The 25,735-nt window shown below is 48.3% G+C and overlaps 1 long non-coding RNA gene across 1 annotated transcript; it reads left to right on the top strand.

Moving 5' to 3' along the window:
• The first annotated feature begins 4,673 nt into the window (after window positions 1-4,673).
• On the top strand, window positions 4,674-8,204 carry LOC119847897. Its single transcript, XR_005290176.2, has 3 exons — window positions 4,674-4,801; window positions 6,483-6,553; window positions 8,118-8,204. It is a non-coding gene; the product is annotated as an uncharacterized LOC119847897 (long non-coding RNA).
• The last annotated feature ends 17,531 nt before the right edge of the window (window positions 8,205-25,735 follow it).

Genomic DNA, 25,735 nt, shown 5'->3' with positions numbered 1-25,735 from the left:
CTGGCTTATAGCTGCTAAGGGAGCCCTCAAAAACTGAAATAAACCTTCTCGGGTTGGTGGAAAACTCCCCAGCCTGTACTTTGAAAGCAGCAGATCCATAGGATTAAAGGGCACATGGGTATAAACCTGCATAGTCGTGGCCGGACGCCCTTCCGCACCAGTACGGGAGATTTTAGTTTCGGTAAGTAAAGGATATAAGCCCACTGTAGGGCCCTATCAGGCAGGCACCGGACCTGCCATCACAGTTGGGGTGGGGGTCTGGGGACTAACATTAGCCACTACCGAACCAGTCGGAGTCAAATTACATTGCTGTAAGACATCTGATCAATTACACAAAGCCAAAAACAAGTGCGCATACAGATGTTCATTCCATTTCCCCATTCGCTGACAGAACAAAAGTAATTGGAGGATCGTATTGTAATTAATTGACCCTCCTGGTGGCCACCGCTCCTGGTCCTCTAGTTGATATTGAGGCCAGTCAACTGTACAGTATCGTTTTAATTTATTCTTCGTCATCAGATCCGATCCAAATACCTTCCAATTTGCCAGGATACACTCTAGGGGCGTACACTGTGCCCTCCCTCCCGAGCTCTGTCCCTGTCCCATGCCTACAGGGTAACTCTGGGCATCCCCAGGTTCAAAACAGAGCAGACAATCCAGATTTCAAAAGGTTCCTACCTTATCCGAAGGACCGGTTCCCCACCGTCGCCCGCGGCACTTCTCCACTTATCAGGCGCGTTGCAACGTTGTGCCCTACGGGGCTGGTTGGGCTATGCCCCTCCGAGGCCCCCGGGAATCACAATGGTGTGCACTTGGCGTCGGTCGGAGTTCTCACCCGCCGGTCCCCGCAAGAGATCTGGGCAAGGCTTGTGTTGTAGCCTCTGGCCCACCCAGGGACGCCAAAAACTGTTGCTGGCACAGAGTGCCCGAGGCAAGCAACAGCTGGATTCGTTGCCTGGCGTGCGTCGCCCAATAATCACAACGGGGTGGAGAAGTAGAAAAGTTTATTTGAAGCTTCAAGCGGTACTGGGAGACAACAATCTCAAATCCTGCACACCAGTGCAAGCAGTTACACATATTTTATACATTCATTCTTTAGCATGCTTATCCAATAGCAAGCTGCCCTGAGTATCCATATAGCCAATCTGGTATACCAGCCAGTTCCCCTTTTTCCTCTTATCATCTATTCCCCCATATATGGAGTTGTTTGTTCAGCACTATCTAACATTCCTGTCCTGCTTGACCTAATCTTGCTCCAGCCAGTCTGCGCCTGCAATACACTGTTGCAAACTTCTCAGCATGACTGCTGTGAGTATCTCCAGGCAGAAAAGGGAAGGGGGGGCCTCTGGGCCTAGAGCGAGGGGGCTTCATCGACACTTGTGGTCTTCCATCCCCTTGAGTTACCTAGTGGCCATGCCTGGTGTCCCCAACAGAATGCTGGGAATAATTAAGAAAGGGATAGATAATAGGGCAGAATATATCATATTGCCTCTGTATAAATCCATGGTACGCCCACAGCTTCAATACTGTGTGAAGATGTGGTTGCCCATCTCAAAAAAGATGTATTGGAATTGGAAAAGGTACAGAGAAGGGCAACAAAAATGATGAGGGGTCTGGAACAACTTCCATATGAGGAGATTAGAGAGACTGTGACTTTTCAGCCTGGAAAAGACAACCAAGGAGGGATATGATCGAGGTCTATAAGATCATAATGAGTGTGGAGAAAGTAAATAGGGAAGTGTTATTTACCCCTTCTCATAACACAAAAACTAGGGGGCACTAAATGAAATTACTAGGCAGCTGGTTTATAATATAGGGAAGTGTTTCTTCCCACAACGCACAGTCAACCTGTGAAACTCTTTGCCAGAGGATATTGTGATGGCCAAAACTATAACAGGGTTCAAAAATGAACTAGATACTTTTATGGAGGACAGGTCCATCAATGGCTATTAGCCAGGATAGGCAGGGATGGTGTCCCTAGCCTCTGTTTGCCAGAAGCTGGGAATGGGCACAGGGGATGGATCACTTGATGATTCCCTGTTCTGTTCATTCCCTCAGGGACACCTGGCATTGGCCACTGTCAGAAGACAGGATACTGAGCTAGATGGACCTTTGGTCTGACCCAATCTGGCTGTTCTTATGTTCTCTCTCCCTGGCTTTGGTTCTTGCATGTTAAAGTTCTGGAGTCGAAGAATTAAACAGTGGGATGTTGCAATCTCCCAGTGAGATCTGACCAGTCTGTGTGTATGGCATGAATGTAACACTGAGCTCCTGGGGTTTCATAGAATCATAGAATCATAGAATATCAGGGTTGGAAGGGACCCCAGAAGGTCATCTAGTCCAACCCCCTGCTCAAAGCAGGACCAAGTCCCAGTTAAATCATCCCAGCTAGGGCTTTATCAAGCCTGACCTTAAAAACCTCTAAGGAAGGAGATTCTACCACCTCCCTAGGTAACGCATTCCAGTGTTTCACCACCCTCTTAGTGAAAAAGTTTTTCCTAATATCCAATCTAAACCTCCCCCATTGCAACTTGAGACCATTACTCCTCGTTCTGTCATCTGCTACCATTGAGAACAGTCTAGAGCCATCCTCTTTGAAACCCCCTTTCAGGTAGTTGAAAGCAGCTATCAAATCCCCCCTCATTCTTCTCTTCTGCAGACTAAACAATCCCAGCTCCCTCAGCCTCTCCTCATAAGTCATGTGCTCTAGACCCCTAATCATTTTCGTTGCCCTTCGTTGTACTCTTTCCAATTTATCCACATCCTTCCTGTAGTGTGGGGCCCAAAACTGGACACAGTACTCCAGATGAGGCCTCACCAGTGTCGAATAGAGGGGAACGATCACGTCCCTCGATCTGCTCTAGGGTTTGGCCTAGTCCTGGGCTGAGCCGATTCTTCCACTTTACCTAGGGGCTCCTGCCTGAGTCTTTTCCCCTGCGAGGTTCCCTGCCTGTGGCCAGCCCCATCCCATCAACTCTCGTCACTTCATTCTCTTCCTCTGCTCTTCTCCAAGCAGCTCCCAATTCCTGCCCTTTCTCCAGCCTTGTGTGACACCCCCAGGAATGCCCTGTTCCTGCTTCCCATTCCTCGTCCTTCCCAGCCACTGCCTGGCTCTTCACAGAGCCCAGGTGCCCTCTCTCAGGCCCCATTGGAGGCAGCTAATGAGTCACAGGGGATCTGGACCCATTCCCTCTTAGTGGGGCAACTCTCTGACATCCTCTCTTGTAGGAGGAGCTCCCTGTAAAAATCTGCCAACCTACCTGTACAGGGGTCCACTCACCACAGCAGCCCTTCCTTGCAGCTGGGTCTGGGAATTGGCTTTTAGCCAGCCTCCCCTTTCCGTCGGTTGCTTGTGCAGGGGCCCCTCTCTCTCTGTGACTCAGGGTGCTCCCTCTTCATGACTCAGGCCACCTTGTCGGCAAGTAGGGGAACCCAGGCTTTCCCTCTACACTGCTAGAAGCCTAGGGACCCTGTACCCAGCAGCCAAGGTTGGCACAGTTACACCCCTTGCTGCTGTTTCCCTGAGCTACTTCCTATCTACCTAGCAACCTCTCTTGGGCTTTCTTCCCGCCCCCCCCTTCACCCCAGTCTTATAATTATGATCTGTTTTGTACAATACATACCTTGTGAGGTATCAGTTTAAAAATCTTGATTTGCTGAACAGTAATATCCTGTTGGATTGTATATGCTAGCCTTGTACGTGAGGTTATGAGGTATTTCTACATGCGCTAAACTATGAATTTATTTTTATTTCTTAGGTAATCAGCTCTGATCTTTATGCCTGCTACTTATAATCACTTCAAATCCAGCTCTCTGTAGTTAATAAACCTGTTCTATATTTTACTTAAAACAGTATGTTTTAGTTGAGGTGCTTGGGAAATCTGGTAGGGTTACAAAGGCTGAGGCATGTCCACTTTCCTATGAAGAAGTGGCAAACTAAGTACTGAGCTTACACAGGCCAGGCTTCTGAGCAGGGCAAGATGGTACAGTCCCTGGGGTGCAAGGCTGGAGCTGGGGGGAATTGGCTGGAGCCTCCCTATTGATGGTTCATGAGGGTCTGGAAGACCATTAATATAACCCAGCTGGGTTTGTCCCAGCCTGTGGATGCTGTGTAAGTACAGTGCCTGTCAGAGGCTTCTAGCTTGATATCAGCATCCCGGTATGAGAGGCAGCTCAGGCTGGTGGATCTGAGGGCTCAGTGGTCCCGCAGTCCAGGTTGCACCCCAGGGACCCCAACACACTTGGCTGACTCAATTTTTCACAAAGCAACTTTCTTTCCATTGAATATGGTCCCCCAGTGCCATAGAATGTGATCAACTGTTTCTTTGGTTCTGGGCACATTACTCAGCCTGTTTTTCTGTTTTTTTCATAAGTTTAGCCTCTCGTTTAAGGCACAATGGCCTGTTAACGCCCTAAAAATGGTGACTTCACTTTTTCTGTCAAGACTGCGGAGTATAGCATTATCTGCCATTTTTCTGTGCACCCATCCTAGACCCTGTGCTGGGGCATCTGCCCCACACTGACATGTAAGGGGTTAATAGAGGTCTAGGGAGGCTGTGTGGGGAAGCAGCCAACAGGAGAGCGGCTGTGAGGAGCAGCCAATCTGGGCCCAGCATTCCCTTATAAGAAGAGCTGCAGGGCAGAGCAGGGTCAGTCCCTGCCTGGAGCTCAAGGATGGAGGACTGGTCCCTCCCCTCCGTACTGGGAAAGTGGATGGATGGTTGGCTGTACTACACCCGGAAAGGTGGCAGCACAGATGGTGATACAGCCAGAGGGAGGATGTCACAGTCCCTGTATTGATGTGGGTCTGGGAGCAGATGTGATGTGGGTGAGGCACCATTGGGGGAGGGTGCACTGACCTGCACAGCTAATCCCCAAGATGGCCAGCAGGAGGCACCAATAGTGAGTCACACCCCATCACAGATCCTTTGTTCTTTTCTTTCCTTAGTCCATAGTTCTTGCCATTCCTTCACAAGTACCCTCATGAGCATGCTTTTAAATTCTTGTCTACTTAAGAATATCGTAATATCCCCCTCTTTTGTTTTTTTTAGAGCACGTTTTGCTGCTTTGTTGTTTCCAGCTATTTGGAGATGTGGGAATGTTATTTCACTTATGTCATTTCTGCTTTCCAGAGTCCCTGTTTTGTTTGTCCTTCTGCCTGACAAGGAATCAGATCAAATTAGAGCTGTAGCCAGCTGCATGTCTCTAATCCAGTCTATGCCAATATCCTCAGTAGTGCAGCTGCCAGGATGATCACATAAGTCAATCGCCTTTTAGATTTCTAGACACCAAGGCTAGGAACACAGACGGCTGTCCTGCTCTACCCACCCTGTTATCTCTGCATCTATCTCTTCAGATGTCAGCCCCCTTCTGCTATAAACTTCCTTTCTTTATAGCACCAGCCTGCTCCAGCCCAGCTGGGCTTCAGGATGAATTAAGGCTGGGTCTCCTTCCAGGGGCAGCCAGGTGACACAATTGGCTTCCCAGGCCCACATTAACCACTCCAGGGCCTCTGTGGAGCATTCACCCCATCACACCCCCTCATCCTCTTCCTACAGATCCTCCCTGCAGACCTCCCCTTTGCTGTGATACTTGCAGAAGAACCTTGGCTGCAGTTCAGCTGCCAGTGCGCTGAGCCTGCTGCCGATCACGCTGCCCAGTAGCGTCTCCTTATCTGCTGTCTCTTGTCTTAGACTTCGGCTGTGTCAGCTCAGAGTCAGGAGAGTTGTTTTGTTCAGTGGGGTCCTGGTCCGTGACAGGGGCTCCTGAGCACCACCGTAATATACCTAATAGATAATGTACAGCTCATAGCACAGTGGGGTCCTGGCCCATGACTGGGGCTCCTGAGCACCACTGTAATACACCTAATAGATAATAATTATTATAATGAATAATAATATACACCCTGCTCTCATGGACACATCACTGCTGCTCCACCTCAGACAATGAGCCCCAGCAGCCTGAATCATATCTGTGCAAATGCAGATTTGTTAACAAAGCTTCAGTGCTCTAATCCAATCTCAACTGGGGTCAATCAGCCGTCGCTCCATTGGGGTCAAAGGGGCCAGATCCCCAGCTGGAGTCAATGGGCCATCGCTCCACTGGGGTCAATGGGGCCAGATCCCAGCGGGGATCAATGGGCCGTCGCTCCATTGGAGTCAATGGGGCCAGATCCCAATGGGGAGGTCAATCGGCGGTTGCTCCATTGTGGTCAATGGGGCACTTTCAATCTGAAAGTCAGGAAACAGGCACCGCATCTTTTAATCTGGCCAGGCAACAAGGACATGAATCCCACTGCCAGGCTCATCCCAGGCACATCTGAGCACCCTGACCACCAGTGAAATCGGAGGGAGATGGGGGAGCCCGTCTCTCACCTGAAGATATTGGGTGTCCTCGGAATGGTTAGGCCAGCTGGTGTTGATGCATGGGCTGGTCTCATTCATAACCGGGTCTAGCCCACCTGTCTGGTGTTTGTCTTGCAGATAAATGTGGGTCCGCTCCTTTTCCCAGTCCATGCTGCTTCCCTTCTTGATTCTCCACTTTGCCATGGCAGGTGAGTGATATCGGGGTCCCAGTAATGGAGGGAGAGTGGAGTGTTTATACAGAGCGAGATTGTGGAGCTTGGGGAATGGGATGCTCCAGGGGCAGGGACTATTGCTCGCTGTGTCTGGGCAGTGCCTGGCAAGATGGGGCCCTGATCTTACTTGGACTAAAGATGTTCCTGTGACATAAATAATTAATTACATCCATAATGCTACATTAGAGAACATTGTTAAGTTTACAAAGGCACACTCAAGAGGTATGAAATGCCAGAGTTAAGGTCACCCTGTGCAGCTGTATCTCTGCCCCTTTGTGCATCTGAATCATGACACAGCCTTTAATGGCAGGATAAAACACTGCCACCGGCCCCCTGCCTCATTCGATGCACATGGTGACATGCTCACTTAATGGACAGCTATTCAATACTTGGTTTAATCTTCCCTGGTCCATGTGTGGCCCCAGGCCTATTCCACTGCCAGCTAGTCAAACCCTGCTCTGGAGATTTTTTTACTTCCTCATGGGATTTTCTGTGGTGTTTCCTCACTGTAGCATCTCATTCCTTCATTCACTGCATCTTCCCAACTCCCCAGCAAGATGCGGGGGGCATGTTATCCACATTTTACAGCCGAGACCCTGGGAGATCAAGCAGCTCTGCTTTGGGGGCCCTTGTGTGAGATGCCTGGGAGCAGAGTTTGCAGAGTACTTAGCATTGCCTTTTTGGCCTAAGTAGCTCATTGAGCTCCAGGGCCTGGCAGGGTCATTCCAAGGGGAAGCGATAGTGTGAGTAAGACTTGTTCTCAGTGGACTCTCATTCCTTCCCAGTTAGTGTCCCCCCTGTCCTTTTCCCCAGAGCACAGTAGAAACAAAAGCAGGAGGCCATTCCTTGGCTCTGAAATCCCCAAGCCTGCCCCTCCAGTGAGCCCTGTTCTCATACAGCTCTGTCTTTCTGTTTCCTCCCATGGTCCTGCTGGCAACTCCTGGCTTCCTACCTGCCATAGAAGCATAGAAGGTTAAGGTTGGAAGAGACCTCAGGAGGTCATCTAGTCCAATCCCCTGCTCAAAGCAGGATCAACACCAATTAAATCATCCCAGCCAAGGCTTTGTCAAGCCGGGCCATAAAAACCTCTAAGGAAGGAGATTCCACCACCTCCCTAGGTAACCCATTCCAGTGCTTCAACATCCTCCTCATCATCTTCCTCGTCCCCCAAATCCGCATCCCTGTTGCATGAGATCCATTGACGGAGTCCACGCACAGGGCTGGGGTAGTTGTAGGGGCACCCCCTAGAATGGCATGCAGCTCATCATAGAAGCGGCATGTCTGGGGCTTCGACCCAGAGTGGCCATTTGCCTCTCTGGTTCTTTGGTAGGCTTGCCTGAGCTCCTTAAGTTTCACGTGGCACTTCTGCAGGTCCCTGTTATAGCCTCTGTCCTTCATGCCCTTGGAGATTTTTTTCAAATATTTTGGCATTTTGTCTTTTTGAACGGAGTTCTGATAGCACAGATTCGTCTCCCCATAAAAAGGCCTCAGACTGTTTGAACCAAACAGATGGTGTGACTCGTTTTCCACAACAATTTAGGGGCTCGTCCGGGATCCACCGTGTGCCATCCATGACTAGAGGACCGCAGGCTGTTTTCCTCCAAACCCAAGGTGCCATGTGAAAGGTAAGGGACCTTTTGAAAATCTCTGTACTGGGTTTTTGGTGGAGAACTGACTGTAGGCTCTGGAATTGGGTAAGCTGGATCTGAACTTTATTGTCAAACAGCTCTGACACTTTCAGGTAGGCCGGAAAAGTCACAAAGGTGGCTGTATAGGACTTGGTCTCTCTGTGTGTGTGCGCCAGTGTGAAGGCAAGGGTCACAGACTCCCAGAGTCCTCTGCGAAGCTGCAGCTCGTGACCAGAGGTGTCTTTAAAGCAAGCTCTGTGGCCCCAGCGGAGAAGGGCGGTAAAAGCCCTGGCCAAGATGGGCTGTTTTTGCATGGCTTGACCGGCAAAACGGGCCCCGTCTGAGGCAAGGAGTGCTTATCCCTATTTTTCCATCCTTAGACAACCCTAATTCTTTGGGTTATTGACTAATCCTACATCTCGCCAGACACAATAGAGTATGTGGCACTAGCTGACGCTCTTTGCTGAAGGGGGTTGTGAGAGTGTCATGGACATCCTCTGAATTTTCCTTGTACGAGTGTGTTTCCCTCAACTTCTTTCCTTTGGTTTCCCCTTTACCACCTAAGGATGGTCTAATAGACCATTGACTGGTCTGACCTCCTGAAAGAGAGTCGTGGAAACCCTGACAATAAACCTTCCCTGAAAGGGGAAGGAATGGGAGGCGGTGGGTCAAAAACGATCCCTGTCCCGCCAAAAGGCATGCCTGCATTTTATATGTACAAGAATTACAGTCCTAGCACTTGCAAGTATCTGGAGAAATGGAATTGGTATACCAGGGATAATCCGGACTTACAATTCCCCTTAGAGGGGAATTTTGACCTTGATAAAGTAGAACATCTTAGGGGCGCATTGTTGACTTATAAGATGGGCCAAGGTCAATTTAATGCATATTTTAGTTGGTATGGGGAAATGGAAAAATGGTGCCAAGAATCTCAGATAAAGAGTCTTAAGGACTCCAATGAGAAACTTAAAAATTCCCAAGAACATCTTAAGACCCAATTGCAAAAGGCAAACAAAAAATTAACGGTATCCCAAACCCCTTTCAAGTCCCAAACCCTATCCCAGACCGCTGCTGGCCAGCAAATCACTCTCTAGATCTCCCTCCTGAGAACCTCCCCATCCATCCCTACTCCGTCGGGTCCATCAATTGATCTTATCGATCTGTTTTCTGGAAACAAGACAACCTCCTGTTGCCCCGCCGCCAAATGTGCCAGGAAATCCTGGTCGGGGGTTACAAAGTCAAGGATCAGTGACACCACCCTTTAACCACAACTCCCCTCTGGATAGCTCCCAGCAAATGCCAAAGGCCTCCTCCGACAGCCCATCCCCAGAGGCTTCCCCTTCATCACTTATTGATTTCCCCGAACAACCAATGTCCCGAAACTTCAACAGCCTCCCTCCTAAACATAGTTCATCGACTATTTACTGAGGTGTCTCACACAGGAGACGTTCTTGATGACCTTATTGAACCAGGTGGTCAAATGATTCTATGTAGCTAAACCCACCCATCTACATCACATCTTAACATGCCCTTACGCCAACTCCCCGGTATAGGTGAAGAAGGTGGGGCCTTGGTGACTGTGCATACACCTTGGTCTCCCTTGGATTTGAATACCATCACCAGTAATTTTCCAAAAATTAGGGAAGACCCTATAAAATTTCAGGAAGAGCTAAAAACCATTATAAATTGTTATAACCCCACTTGGGTAGACCTAAATCAACTCCTCCAGGATGTCCTGCCCAAGGAGATATTAACTCACCTTTATGTGGCAGCTGGCTGGCCTAGCACTGACCCAGGCCACCAAAACCCAGAACAAACGGCCTCTTTGAGAGAACATAAGCAAAAATTGGTGGATGCAGTCCCCTTGGTCTGCCCCCACAGGGCGGACTGGACAAAAATCAACACTTGTAAACAAACTAAAGGAGAAGACCCTGCTGACTATTTGCAGCGCCTTCAGCAGGTCTTTGAAAGACATTCTGGCACAGATAATGTGAACCAAGGCATTACCCAAGCCATAGTGGCAGCCTTCGTTCAGGGACTCCTTCCCAGATTAGGAGACCAATTAAAATTAGGCATTATAGGGTGGGAAACAAAACCCCTCGATGACATCTTGGCAGCTGCCAAGCATTTTTATCACCAAGCAGAAAAGAAAAAGGACGAAACCGAGCAAAAATTGTTGACCCTCCAAATTCAGAACTTTCAGGGGCCTCAGAAGAATCGTCCATTCTGCGAAAAAGGGGGAAGTCTAACCAAGGACACCACCGTTCGCCTTCCCGGAGCCCACCCGACGGCGCTTACTATTATTGCAAGCATATGGGGCACTGGAAAAGCAAATGTCCCTTCTGCCCTGGTCAACCAGCTTACCCTCAGGTCCTAGTCCAGACTGTCCATCCCCTGCCTACCGTGCCTCCCCGGGAATACTAGGATTGCCAGGAGATTAGTAGCATCATCGCTTCACTCGTCCCCTTGGACCAGTCTGGCCCATATGTGACTTGTATTATCAATGATATGCCTACTTCTTGCTTGGTAGACACCGGCGCATCACGATTCACCCTTCGCGCCAGTGATTTTTCCCTCTGCCCCATTACTTCTCAAATAGTGAGCACTGTAGATATGAGTAATACTCCGATTCCTCATCCCCTATCTGCACCCCCCACTATCTCCGTTGGTCCTCTGTCTGATCAACACGCCTTCCTCCTCAGCCAGTGTTCACCTATTAATCTTCTGGGAATGGATTTGCTGTGTAAATTAGGCTGTAAAATCTATTGTACCCCTGATGGAGTATACTTAGACGTTCCCAATCCCAACCACAATGAGGTTCTGGTGGTCTTACAAACCAATGTTCCAGAGGAGGTACTTGACCTCGGCCCTTCCGTACTGCAGTGGGAACTGCTGGCTAATGTCCCTCCCTCCTTGAGGTCGGATCATACTAATGAGGTTGGGTGCATTGCTACTGCCCAACCTGTTAAAATTCGTTTAAACCCAGCAAAGCCGCTTCCCAGGCTACAGCAATAGCCTCTTTCTAGACAGGCTGAAGGAGGGATCTGACCAGTAATTGCATCCTTGATCCAACAGGGCGTTGTTGTCCCTACATTCAGCCAGTATAATACCCCCATCCTGCCCATCAAGAAACCTGGCAAACAAACCTGGCGCTTTGTCCAGGATCTCCGCGCCGTTAACGCTGCTGTTCTCCCTACCTTCCCTGTCATGCCAAATCCTGCTACTATCCATCCCATATTCCCTCGTCTGCCACCTATTTCACTGTGGTCGACTTGGTCACCATCCACACCGATAGCCAATTTTTGTTTGCTTTTACCTATCAAGGCCTTCAATACACCTGGACTAGACTGCCCCAAGGTTACACCAAGTCTCCCACTCTTTTCTCCCAGACCATTGAAAAGGGCCTGGACGATATCAAATTCCCTATGGGCTCCACCCTGGTCCAGTATGTGGATGACCTGCTTCTGGCATCACCTTCATTAGATGCGTCCCTGACCGATTCCCTCGTTCTGTTACAGGCTTTAGCCTACAAGGGCCACAAAGCATCTAAGTCCAAACTTCAGCTCTGTCTACCAAGGGTCTGCTATCTAGGACATGATGATTCAGCTGGAGAACAGCATCTATCTTCTTCGAGGATACAAGCCATTCTCCAGGTCCCCAAACCGACTACCAGGAAGCAAATGCATGGCTTCCTGGGCATGGTCAGTTATTGTTGCCAGTGGATCCTCTGGTATGCAGCTATTGTCAAGCCCCTGCAGCAGCTAACTCTTGATAAAGTTCTCAAACCGCTCCCATGGTCCCCTGAGACAACAGAGGCTTTCACATAGATTAAACAGGCCCTTACCAGGTCCTCTGCATTGGGCTTGCCAGACAACCAGAAACCCTTTACACTTTTCTGTCATGAGTGGGAGGGCATTGCTTTGGGAGTTACCCAGATGCACGGTGATGAACAGTGGCCCGTTGCATACTACAGTTCACCTCTCGACCCCGTGGCTGCTGGACTCCCTCCCTGCCTCTGTGTGGTAGCAGTGGCAGCTTCTCTTGTAGAAACTTCTGCCACTCTTGTCCTGGGATCCCCCTTGTGTGTTGCTGTCCCCCATGCTGTAACTGCATTACTCACAAAAAGCAAAACCTAACACCTTTCCAACTCAAGACTAACAAAATATGAATTGCTGCTTATTAACTCTTATCTATTGTCCCTTCCTCAACCCGGCTTCTCTGCTCCCTACTTCAACGGATGGCGAACCCCATGATTGTCTCACTGTGACCACCCAACTTACTTGTCCTAGGGTTGACCTAAAGGACACCCCGCTCCAGAATCCAAATCTGTTGTTCTATGAGGGTCCTGCCTCAAATTCTTCTGGCCAGCTGGTGGCTGGCTATGCTGTCTGTTATCAGTATAAAACAGTTGAAACCCACTCCCTCCCTGAAGCACGCTTGGCTCAGGTTGCAGAACTTGTCGCCCTTACTCGGGCCTGCACCCTGGCCAAGGGAAAATCTTACCATCTATATGGATTCACGATATGCTTTTGGAGTTGTCCATGACTATAGACAGCTCTGGAAATATCAGGGATTCCTCATGTTTGGAGGAAACAAAATCAGTCATAGGCCTTTTGTCGATACTCTTCTCTCTGCCCTCCAACTTCCTTCCACTGTGGCAATCGTAAAATGTGTTGTGCACCAGAAGCCCTATGATGATGTTACCAAAGGAAATGCCTTGGCAGACACTGCTGCCAAACAGGCGGCCATGTCCGGGTCTCTGGCTCCCTTTGACTTTATTTTCCTCTGTGCCCTGTCCCCCCTTGTACCTGACTCCCTCCGGGATTTAGCTCTCATGCAAAATTCTGCCCTGGACCAGGAGAGAGACGGGTGGGGGCAGGCCAGATGCTCATTGCATCCGGATGCCTTGTGGTGCTCCCCAAACAGCCTCTTGGTGGCACGCAAGGCTCTGCTCCCCTACCTCGCCTGCGTGTCCCATGGCCAGGCACACGTGGGCAAAGGGGGGATGACTGCGTCAGTACTGCTACATTGGTTTGCCCCCAATTTTTCCAGTATAGCACAACAATACTGTAATACCTGCCCCATCTGCCTAGCCCACAACAGTGGCAGGCCGATAAAGGCAAAACCAGCTGCATACCCTACACTATAGGGTCCCTTTGTCAATATCCAGATTGATTTTATCGATATGCTGAAATGTTGTTCTTATGAATATGTCCTTGTTTGCGTTTGCATGTATTCTGAATGGATCGAGGCCTATCCGTGGCCAAAAGACTGTTAAAAGACTTTATCCCTCAGTTTGGTTTACCAGTCTATACTAATAGTGATCGAGGCACTCACTTTACAGGCCAAGTTATGCAACTTGTTTGAAAGGCCCTGAACATTACCCAACATTTTCATTGTGCCTATCACCCCCCGCAAAGTGCGGGGGCAGTCCAATGCAAAAATGGTGACCTGAAAAACACAATCTCCAAGATCTGTGCTGAAACCAACCTGAAATGGCCCGATGCCTTGCCCTCATGCACATGAGGAGCACACCCATTTGTAAACATGGCTTGTCCCCACATTTAATCCTCATGGCCAGACCCATGAGAATGCCAGTAACCCCTCCCCCATTCTCTCATCAGCTGGACCTGCAGCTAAATGATGATCTGTACTGGCATACAATAGGAAGCTAATTCGTTGTGTCAGGTCTATTCACTCACAGGTACACAGTGCCTTACCAGAACCGGCTGACATTCCATGCCACTCATTACAGCCTGGAGACTGGGTTCACATTAAGGTGCACCAAAGAAAAACTTCCCTGGAGCCTCGCTGGAAAGGTCCCTACCAGGTCCTTCTGACCACCCATACTGCAGTCAAGTGCCAGGGACTCACCAGTTGGATCCACACCTCCCACTGCAAGAAAACTTCCCCTCCTTTGGGCCCAGATGCTGTGAACTCTCAGCCAGCAACTGAGAGCCTAACCTCAGAACACTGCCCAAAGGAGCCTCGGTATTGCCTAAGGAGGAGGAAATAGCACCTCCCTTCCAACAGCAAGGTCTTCAATTCTCGGACAATTAACCTCTAACCTCCAGTGAACTGCCTTCACAGCCAGTTAAAAATTTGTCCCGCTGGTAAAGGAGCACAGGGAACATAAGGCCATAATAACGCCTTCCAAGCCCAGTGGTGAGCCTAGCGCCCACTGGCTCCTTGCAACCATGACTGAGCCAGCTGCCAGAATGAAAGAATCAGCCATGGCATGCAAGTGGCTTATGCCTTCTACTTGGTTTGTGTGTGTGTAACCATGTTGTTGCTAAATTTGCATGACCCCATTATGTTCTTCTGGGCACACGACAGCGCTAACACCCCTGCCACCCCTCCCCTAAAACCCCCGGTAAGAATAAAAGTTGCCCATCTGTCCAGGGAGGAACAAAAGGTCCCTTCCCATAGGGAACTTGGGAACACCATTTCAGGTTTACAGGGAGGCTGGCATAAAAACCTCTACCTCAGTCTCACCCAACAAGTGGCTCGGGCCGCCAATCTAACAAATTCCTGGATCTGTTCACATATTCCAGAACACCAGGCACAGGGAATCCCAGTGGTAGGGCTGCCTGCAGATATATCTGAATGGGGAATGACCGAACAAGCTGGTTACATGCCTATACAAGAAAAAGATCAGGGCAAAAGGGCCCCCGGCTCCCTACTATTCATTAAACGCATAAGTTATTCCCCCTGGCTTTTTGCCCCACTCTGCTATAATTTTACCTATGCAGATACCTCAAAGGGACATTACGTAGGATCATACCCCCACTGTCAACATACACATGCCTATTTCCCTAACAGCAATTATGGCCAACCCCTAGGGAAGAATGTTAGTGCCTCTTAACTGCTCTACACATAATAACAGTAAGTGGAGGCTGGATTATGTTTTCCCAGGAAAGCAGACTATGCAAGACTTGGGAGTGTTCTTTCCTCAAAATACCCCAGCCTGCACCCCAAACTCCACCCTGGAGTCCCAAGTCAAAATACTGCCACAGCAAACCACAGATCTTGATAATAACAAGGTTCATGAGCACTGTGCTAATTATGAAACTGTCTTTCCATTATTCCTTATAAGGCTTTATTAATAATGCTTGAGTGGTGAAAAATAACTAATAAGGAAATGCATCATGTGGCTTGGATTTGGACCTATATAAGACTGGTATTAAAGGGGCAGGGGAGAGAGAGACCAGGGTGGCACCTGCATGTGACCGTCTCTGTCTCTAATGGAAACTGAATGTGGGGACGCTACAATAAATGGACGTGTTTCCAGTGTAAAGTGACATCTCTTCCTCTGTGTGCACTGACAAAAATCCACAAAAATCCAGGCAGGCTAGACGTTGGGCTGCTATAAATCTGCACAGCCCACCTGGCTGCAGCGAGTGACGCCAGCTGGGGATTTGGCCTTATTGGCTCCAGGGCGATCAATGGGCGATCAATGCCTGCTGGGATCGGGCCCTGTTGAATATATAAATCACACACACACACACACACACACACACACAGGAAGAGATGGGACTAGTACCATGTCCTTCAGCTTCATATACAGAGGACTCGACCATGGGAGCTGACAGGGAACTCCCTCAGCTGGTACTAGTAGTAGGCCACTTATAGTGTCTGAGGAGCAGCCAGCAGAGGTCAGCCTGGTCACTACACACAGAGCAGGTCTGACCAGAGAGCACTGGGCGTGTGTCTGTCTCACAGACATGGGGTTATGTAGGGTGGAGCCGTAGAGTCTCTGAGACACCTCCCACAGGATCAGGGATTCCACCTGCCCGTCTCGCAGCTGGGCCTGCTGGGGAGCTGGGTGATGCCCGATTGTCATGGTTCAGGGCAACTGCCCCTATATCTCCCTCACTGGTCCAGCAGGTCCCTCCTCACTCCGCCCGACTCGGTTACCAGCTCCCGCCTTTCTCCGTGGAGACCTGCATCTCTCTCCCTTAGGAGTGGGGGAGTGCTGGGCTGCACCGTTCCCTGCCTGCACTGGGCGAATCCCAGCACAGAGAGGCTGCCCAGAGCACGGCCTGGTTTCTCTTCCCAGGCTGAGGACAGAGGGAATCACGGCAGTTTTAAGCCACTCCCCAGCCCATCCTATGCAAGCCTGTGTAAGCAGGGGAATGGTCCCTCAATTGTGGGGCACTTTCCTGACTTATACACTACCCCAGAGGGATTGGCTCCCTCTCCCTTTCCCTTTCCCCAAGGGCCTGCCTGACCTTGGGACTCCCCTTCCACTCTCCTGTGTGGCAGAGTCCTCGTAACCCCGACAGGGCTGGGCCCAGGATTCCTGGGGGGATCGACCCCCCACCTGGTCGTGGTCACATGGGACAGGGTCTAGGGTGTCCCCACTCTGGGGTGCTCTCTCTGCACTGGACGCTTCCCTGACCCACTGATCATTTCATACAGTTCAAAGCAAATAAAATTTATTAAACAGCAACCAATTAAAAAATTAAGGAAAAAATGGAAAGGTGAAAGGAAAACCCGTCGCCCCGCTCTGTAGCACAGGGACATCACAGCCAGCGTCTCTGGGATGTAAGGAAAGGTCACAGCCTGTTCCTCACACGTGCCAGGCCCCTGCCCAGGCCCTGGCTGTGCTAATGCCGCAGGTCGGACACTTGCTCTGGCGGTGGCCACATGCCCTCAGGCTCTGGGTGGCAGGACCCTTCTTCCCAGTGTTGGCCCCCCCCCCCATCGGGGTAACGATCCCCCTGCCAGTCGTCCTGCAGGGCCTCTTGGCTGGGGGTGTCTCCCTGTGCTGGGTTCATAGCCCAGGGCCCCCCTCGCTCTCCCCAGCTGCTTCACTGCACCCGGCTCCGCACAGCTCCAGCCCCAGCTCCAGGCTGCCTCAGTGCTGCTGCTGCTCTGCCTCCAGCCGGCTCCTTGGGCTGATCCTCTGCCCTTCCAGCTGCGGTTCTCCTTAGCTCAGCCCCTCTCGCCAGGCACCTCATGCTCCCAGGCTGACCTGGTGCACTGGCCTCGCCCCATTGGCCCCGGGGACTATCAGTCTTAGGGTCCTGATTTCTCAAAAGAAAGGGTCCCTTTCTTTTGGCGCTGGGAGAGGGCCAACCAACTCCCTGCCCTGAGGGTTAATGAGGGGCCAGCAGCCCCCTGACACCTGCAGGATTCTTCAGGTAAAAGCCCCCCAAGAGGCTGCTTTGGGGTTCACCCCAGCTGCAGCTCAGAACCAACCCCAGCCTGATGGGACCTTTGCGGGCCCCGTCCTTCCCCCTCCCCAGGGAGTGGGGCCCTCCATGGGGCAGTGGCCCTGGCTGTTTGCTGGATTCATAGATTCATAGATACTAAGGTCAGAAGGGACCATTCTGATCATCTAGTCCGACCTCCTGCACAACGCAGGCCACAGAATCTCAGCCACCCACTCCTACAAAAACCTCACCTATGTCTGAGCTATTAAAGTCCTCAAATCGTGGTTTAAAGACTTCAAGGAGCAGAGAATCCTCCTTCAAGTGACCCGTGCCCCATGCTACAGAGGAAGGCAAAAAACCTCCAGGGCCTCTCCAATCTGCCCTGGAGGAAAATTCCTTCCCAACCCCAAATATGGCGATCAGCTGACCCTGAGCATATGGGCAAGATTCACCAGCCAGATACTACAGAAAATTCTTTCCTGGGTAACTCAGATCCCATCCATCTAATATCCCATCTCAGGGGATTAGGCCTATTTACCCTGAATATTTAAAGATCAATTAATTACCAAAATCACATTATCCCATCATACCATCTCCTCCATAAACTTATCGAGTAGAATCTTAAAGCCAGATAGATCTTTTGCCCCCACTGCTTCCCTTGGAAGGCTATGACAAAACTTCACTCCTCTGATGGTTAGAAACCTTCGTCTGATTTCAAGTCTAAACTTCCTGGTGGCCAGTTTATACCCATTTGTTCTTGTGTCCACATTGATGCTGAGTTTAAATAATTCCTCTCCCTCTCCTGTATTTATCCCTCTGATATATTTATAGAGAGCAATCATATCTCCCCTCAACCTTCTTTTAGTTAGGCTAAACAAGCCAAGCTCCTTAAGTCTCCTTTCATAAGACAAGTTTTCCATTCCTCGGATCATCCTAGTAGCCCTTCTCTGTACCTGCACCAGTTTGAATTCATCCTTTTTAAACATGGGAGACCAGAACTGCACACAGTATTCCAGGTGAGGTCTCACCAGTGCCTTGTCTAATGGTACTAAAACCTCCTTATCCCTACTGGAAATGCCTCTCCTGATGCATCCCAAAACCGCATTAGCTTTTTTCACAGCCATATCACATTGGCAGCTCATAGTCATCCTATGATCAACCAATACTCCAAGGTCCTTCTCCTCCTCCGTTACTTCTAATTGATGCGTCCTCAGCTTATAACTAAAATTCTTGTTATTAATCCCTAAATGCATAACCTTACACTTCACACTATTAAATTTCATCCTATTACTATTACTCTAGTTTACAAGGTCATCCAGATCCTCCTGTATAATACCCCGATCCTTCTCTGAATTGGCAATACCTCCCAGCTTTGTATCATCTGCAAACTTTATTAGCACACTCCCACTTTTTGTGCCAAGGTCAGTAATAAAAAGATTAAATAAGATTGGTCCCAAAACTGATCCCTGAGGAACTCCACTGGTAACCTCCCTCCAGCCTGACAGTTCACCTTTCAGTAGGACCCGTTGCAGTCTTCCCTTTAACCAATTCCTTATCCACCTTTTGATGTTCATATTGATCCCCATCTTTTCCAATTTAACTAATAATTCCCCATGTGGCACGGTATCAAACGCCTTACTGAAATCTAGATAAATTAGATCCACTAGGTAAATTAGATTGGATCAGCAGGAGGCCCCGAGCCAGACTAAACCCAGGGCTTTTAGCCAAAAGTCATTTCTTTGTCTTGGTCCCTGGAGAACCCAGTTGGACCCAGCACTGGCATCTCTGCCCCAGGGCTGGCTTTGAAGGGTGGATACCATAGGAGGGACATTGGGCCGCTGCTCTGCTGGAGGAGGTGCATACACTGCCCCAACAACCCTGCACAATTGCCACTTTTAACACAACGGACCCCAAAGCAATTCCCTGAGGCAGAGCTCAATGCAGCAAAGCCTCTCTCACTTCCATAAGATTTGTTCAGGATTTTATCAGCCCGGATGGGGACTCCAGCCCAGTGCCTGCAGCCCATCATGCCAGCTACCAATGAGAATTAGGGCACCTGAGCGTTTTTGCTGGGTATGGAGGCACTGATGCGGCTCTGGATGCCCTGTGGCCACCCACTCAGCCCTGGCAAAGGTTGATGAACGGCTCATTCAGGGCCGGGAAATGGCTGCCTGAACTATTCCACTCCCCTTTTGTAACAAAAAATATTTCTAGCCCCATGTTACAGGGAAAAGCCAGAGTCCTAGCCTTGAGTGTGAGCCTGACAGTTCCAAAACCAGAAAGTAAAGTTTTTAAAAAATCTCATGATTCGTAAGCCAATCTCATGATTTTTTGAGCTGGACTCATGATTTCTGAACTGGGTTGGCAGCGCTGAGCTACGTCAGCCTGTGATCTAAAGGAGATCAGATTAGATAACCTAATATTCCCCTGAAGCCATAAACTCTATGAAGGGGGCAGAGTTAAGGGCACACACACAAAGGGGAGGAGTTAAGGGTACTCACACAAGGGGCAGGGTTAATTACACACACAAGAGGGGTGGAGTTAAGAACGTACAGTTTCCTCAGTTTCCCCACCTGTTGGGCGGGGATAATAATGCTGTCTTTGTCTGATGCATTCAGACTGTAGCACTGTGTGCTGGACATGGGGCCGGCTGGGTTAATTGTATGTGATTGTGTTGCTGGCTAAAGGGCAGCCGTCTGTTGTGGTGTCTGTCCAGTGCCCGGCACCACGGGGCCTGGTTTGTGGCTGGAGCCCTTAGGTGCTAGACAAGACCAATTCTAAGGAAGGAGTTCAGTCAGTTTGAGCTAAATTCGGCTGCCGGAACCCAGCCCAGGGCCATATGCAAGGTCCAGGTGCCGGCACTTGCACAAGGGACCATTAATTCCTTTGGACGGTGCCGCAATGGCTCTGGTCTGGGGGCTCGCTGGGGGTGGGGAAGGAAAGTCCACAGCTGGGGACCCAGGGGGCTTTCAAACAAGGGCCTTGGGAGCAGTTGGAAAGTGGGGTCTCAGAGAACGGGACGGCACTGGATGGGGAAACTGGATTGAGGGGTAGAAGGGAGTGGGGCGCAGGCCGCTTTGCCTGTCCAAACTAGGGTTGCCAGGTGCCCAGTTTTCGACAGAAAGTCCATTAGAAAAGGGGACCTGGCCATGTCCGGTCAGATATACTGACTGGACACCAAATGTCTGGTTATCACAGGGCATGGGGAAGTGCCAGGTCGGTAACCTGAACCAGGCCTTGTTCAGCCAGGGTTGCCTCTAGGATGACCAGATAGCAAATGTGAAAAATTGGGATGGGATGGGGTGGGGAGTAATAGGTGCCTATATAAAACAAATCCCAGAATATCGGGACTGTCCCTATAAAATTGGGACATCTGGTCACCCTAGCTGCCTCCCCTCTGCAGGCAGGCTCCTTGTCAGGGTATAGCAGCTCCCGTCCCAGCCCCAGAGAAGAGGGAGCCCAGGGATGGGGCGGGCGGCGGAAAGAGCAGAAAGTGATGTGGGTAGGGGGTAGAGAAGCTAGTGGGGGCAGTGTCTTGGGGGAAGAGGTGGCGCAGGGGTCAGCGTCTTGGGGGAAGAGGTGGAGCAGGGGGCGGGGCCTTGGGTTTTCCCGTTGTCAGCAATTACCAAATTGGCAACTCTAATTCAAACTGCCACAGGAGGCCAAGGAAAAGTTGGTTTGGTTCTCTTTATCCCCTCCCTATCTGCTTGCAGTGCGGCCCCCTGGTTAAATGAATCCCACTTTGCCTAGAACACTTTGTGTCTCTGTCTGTTTTCACCAGCTGGCTCCCCGCTTCAGGAGAGGACCCCAGAGCAGCCACCGAATCCAGCTAGACTTGCTGGAGGTCAATATAGTAGGGAATGGAGGGGTGCTGTGACCTGGCGATCCGGCCTGCAAGGAGGGTGAACTCCCCTCTGAGAGGAGGACAGGGTACGCCTATGTTCCAACTCCAGTTGAGCCTGCTGTCTTCTGGGCTCGCGTGCACACACACGGAGAAGTTAGATCAAATTTTAAATACGCAGCTGGAAAGTTTGCAACATTATACAACTTGATTTGAACAGAACCTTAGAACGGCCATACCGGGTCAGCCCAATGCTCCATCTAGTCCAGTATCCCCTCTTCCCACTGTGGAAGAAAATAAATCCTCTCTCTCAGGTTGGAATGCAACAAAATCAGAGACAGCTTTATTTCAGGCAATTGCCAGGGAAGAAATACAGCTGACAGAGAGCATCTCTGCCTCAGTTTCTCCAAAGTACAAACAATAAGCCACTACCATTTATACTCTTTCATGGAATGCATTAATTAAAAACATCTGCAATTTATTTATGTTATGTCCTGCCCATTCCATTATTTTCTCACTTCTGTCTCACAACATCATTATCTTCAAGGTTAGGTCACACTGACTCTGTGTTGTTTCCCACCCGCTTCAGACACAGAGTCTGCTTTCCCAAGTCTCGCATTATGAGACTTCAGAGTTAGCTTGATGGTACTCCATCTTGACATAACTGAGGAGCCTATAGTCAAATCCTTTAATCCTTGTTTCCACACCACAGTGGCCAATGCCAGGAGCCCCAGAGGGAATGAACAGAACAGGTAATCAGAGAGGTTGTGGAATCTCTATCATTGGAGATTTTAAGAGTAGGGAAAAATCTGTCAGGGAAGGTCTAGATAATACTTAGTCCTGCCATGAGTGCAGGGGATTGGACTAGATGATTTCTCGAGGTCCTTCCAGTCCTATGATTCTATGATTCTGTGATTTTTCTCGGTAAATATCGGGGTTTATTTTGGTGGATGGAAAGACAAGGGGAAAAAGTATTCAGTAGATTAATGCTTTGAATTCCATTCATCACTGTGGTTGGCTGCAGAACTAATGAAGTGAGCTGTAGCGCACGAAAGCTTATGCTCAAATAAATGTGTTAGTCTCTAAGGTGCCACAAGTCCTCCTGTTCTTTTTGCGGATACAGACTAACACGGCTGCTACTCTGAGAACTAACACAGAACTCCAAACACAAGGCCACCTCTGAGTTTAAGAGAACAATGTATCTCTAATCCACAAATAAAACTTTTTACTTGAATAAGCAGTTGACTGTTGTAGACTTAGAACCATTAGCCTATAAATATTTACATTTAATAATTGGGCCCCACCATTAGCAGTGCATACACCTAACTTCATCCTTTTCTCCTGTTTTTGGTTTTTTTAAAGGTTTGAATATTTTCTTGTGTTCTAAACTGTACTCTGAGACAGAGTTTTGTTTTCTTCCCATTTTAATGTGTCAGATCTTTAAACCGTTATCTGCTAACAGCTTGAAATGTGTACATTACAGGGTGGGCATGAGAATCATAGAATATTAGGGGTGGAAGAGACCTTAGGAGGTGAGATTCATCAGTACGTTCAGATGCTCATGCACTTCACAGCTTGTGTGCGTGACTGTTTTTTTATTGTGTGTATCTTCTAGACCAGTTTTCAGAGTAGCAGCCGTGTTAGTCTGTATTCGCAAAAAGAAAAGGAGTACTTGTGGCACCTTAGAGACTAACAAATTTATTAGAGCATAAGCTTTCGTGAGCTACAGCTCACTTCATCGGATGCATTTGAATGCATCCGATGAAGTGAGCTGTAGCTCACGAAAGCTTATGCTCTAATAAATTTGTTAGTCTCTAAGGTGCCACAAGTACTCCTTTTCTTTCTAGACCAGTGGCTCTCAACCTTTCCAGACTACTGTACCCTTTTCAGGAGTCTGATTTGTCTAGCATACCCCAAGTTTCACCTCACTTAAGAACTACTTGCTTGCAAACTCAGACATAAAAATACAAAAGTATCACCACACATTATTACTGAAAAGTTGCTGACTTTCTCATTTTTACCATATCATTATAAAATAAATCGATTGGAATATAAATATTGTACTTACATTTCAGTATATAACATAAAGAGCGGTATAAATAAGTCATTGTCTGCATGAAATTTTACTTTGTACTGACTTTGCTAGTGCTTTTCATACAGAATGTTGTAAAACTAGACAAATATCTAGATGAGTTGCTGTACCGCCCGGTTGAGAACCACTGTTCTAGACTAATACTTCATTCAACTTCATTCAACAGCTTTGCATATACACACAAACTAATGTATAATAGTAATACATCTCTCTCATGCAATGGATTATGTTTTCCTAATAAAACAAGTTATTTTTTCTATATTTGAATGATATAAAAGTAGGGTGAAAATCAGAAAAAAATGAATAATACTAGTTGTAAAACCTAGGAATTTTCCCTTAAAAATCCGTTTAAACTGAAAACGAAGGGGCTTAACTATAGTTTCAACCAATTTGCCCGACCTGAAGTTAGGTTTACTGGCCTGTAATTGCCAGGATCACCTCTGGAGCCTTTTCTAAAAATAAGCGTAACATTTGTTCTCCTCCAATCATCTGGTACAGAAGTTGATTTAAATGATAGGTTACAAACCACACTCAGGGATGTCTATACTACCTGCTGGATCGGTGGGCAGCGTCTAGTCTAGATGCAATAAATCGACCCCTGAGCGCTCTCCCGTCGACTCCTGTACTCTGCTGCCACGAGGGGTACAGGAAGAGTCGACGGGGGAGCAGCAGCAGTCGACTCACGGCAATGAAGACACCGTGGTGAGTAGGTCTAAGTACATTGACTTCAGCTAGGTTACTCACGTAGCTGAAGTTGCGTAACTTAGATCAATCTCCCCCTCAGTGTAGACCAGGCCTTAGTAATGCTGCAAGTTCATATTTGAGTTCCTTCAGAACTTGGGTGAATACTTCCTCATCTGGTCCTGGTGACTTATTACTGTTTAATTTATCAATTTGTTCCAAGACGTCCTTTACTGACACCTCAATCTAGGACATTTCCTTAAGTTTGACACTTAAATGGAATGGCTCAGGTGAGGGAATCTCCCTCACATCCTCTGCAGTGAAGACCGATGCAAAGAATTCATTTAGTTTCTCCTCAATGGCTTTGTCTTTCTTGAGTGCTCCTTTAGTACCTTGATTGTCCAGTGCCCAATGGTGACCGAAGCATGAAGGGGCATACCAATGTTTAGCATAACTGGCATATCTTGCAACGACAGCTATAAAAGTGCCATGCAAACATCTGTTCTCACTTTCAGGTGACTTTGTAAATAAGAAGCAGGCAGCAGTATCTCCCAGCAATGTAAACAAACTTGTTTGTCTTAGCAATTGGCAGAATAAGAAGTAGAACTGAGTGGACTTGTAGGCTCTAAAGTTTTACACTGTTTTGCTTTTGAGTGCAGTTATGTAACAAAAAAAATCTGCATTTGTAAATTACACTTTCACGAGAAAGAGATCGCACTACGGTACTTGTATGAGATGAATTGAAAAATACAATTTCTTTTGTTTATCATTTTTACAGTGCATTGTAATCAAACATAATAATATAAAGTGAGCCCTGTGCACTTTGCATTCTGTGTTGTAATTGAAATCAATATTGAGAATATAGAAAAACATCCAAAAATATTTAATACATTTCCACTGGTATTCTATTGTTATAAGTGTGATTAATTGCAATTAATTTTTGTAATCACGATTAATTCTTTTGAGTGAATGGCGTGAGTTAACTGCGATTAATTGACAGCCCTAATTCTTATTATTCAAGCATGGGATTACTATCCATAGAGATTCTATGGTACAGTTTGGTTCATTTAAGATTTTTACTATATTTGTCTCTGTGCTTTCTTTCACATATAGTGCCGCCCCCGCACTATATGTGAAAGAAATGACCTACTTGGTCATTCCTAAATATCTTGTACGCTGGTATTACCATTTTGATTATGATCATTCCATCAAGTTTCTGTGATACCTATTGTGTCAATATCCTCATGTAATACCAGGCACTCAGGTTCACCCATTTTAGTATTTAGACGTCTACGATATGTATTTAAGCACTTATAAAAATGTGTCCCTTTTCAGCTGTCTGCCATTACGTGATGTAATTGAATGTATAAGTAGGGGCATAGCGAGCAGATCGAGGGACGTGATCGTTCCCCTCTATTCGACACTGGTGAGGCCTCATCTGGAGTACTGTGTCCAGCTTTGGGCCCCACACTACAAGAAGGATGTGGATAAATTGGAAAGAGTACAGCGAAGGGCAACAAAAATGATTAGGGGTCTAGAGCACATGACTTATGAGGAGAGGCTGAGGGAGCTGGGATTGTTTAGTCTGCAGAAGAGAAGAATGAGGGGGGATTTGATAGCTGCTTTCAACTACCTGAAAGGGGGTTTCAAAGAGGATGGCTCTAGACTGTTCTCAATGGTAGCAGATGACAGAACGAGGAGTAATGGTCTCAAGTTGCAATGGGGGAGGTTTAGATTGGATATTAGGAAAAACTTTTT

This window comes from Dermochelys coriacea, chromosome 24, assembly GCF_009764565.3.
Source record: "Dermochelys coriacea isolate rDerCor1 chromosome 24, rDerCor1.pri.v4, whole genome shotgun sequence".
Classification (NCBI taxonomy): domain Eukaryota; kingdom Metazoa; phylum Chordata; order Testudines; family Dermochelyidae; genus Dermochelys; species Dermochelys coriacea.
The sequence above is the reverse complement of the archived record's forward strand: the minus strand, read 5'-3'. Positions and strand labels throughout refer to the sequence as shown.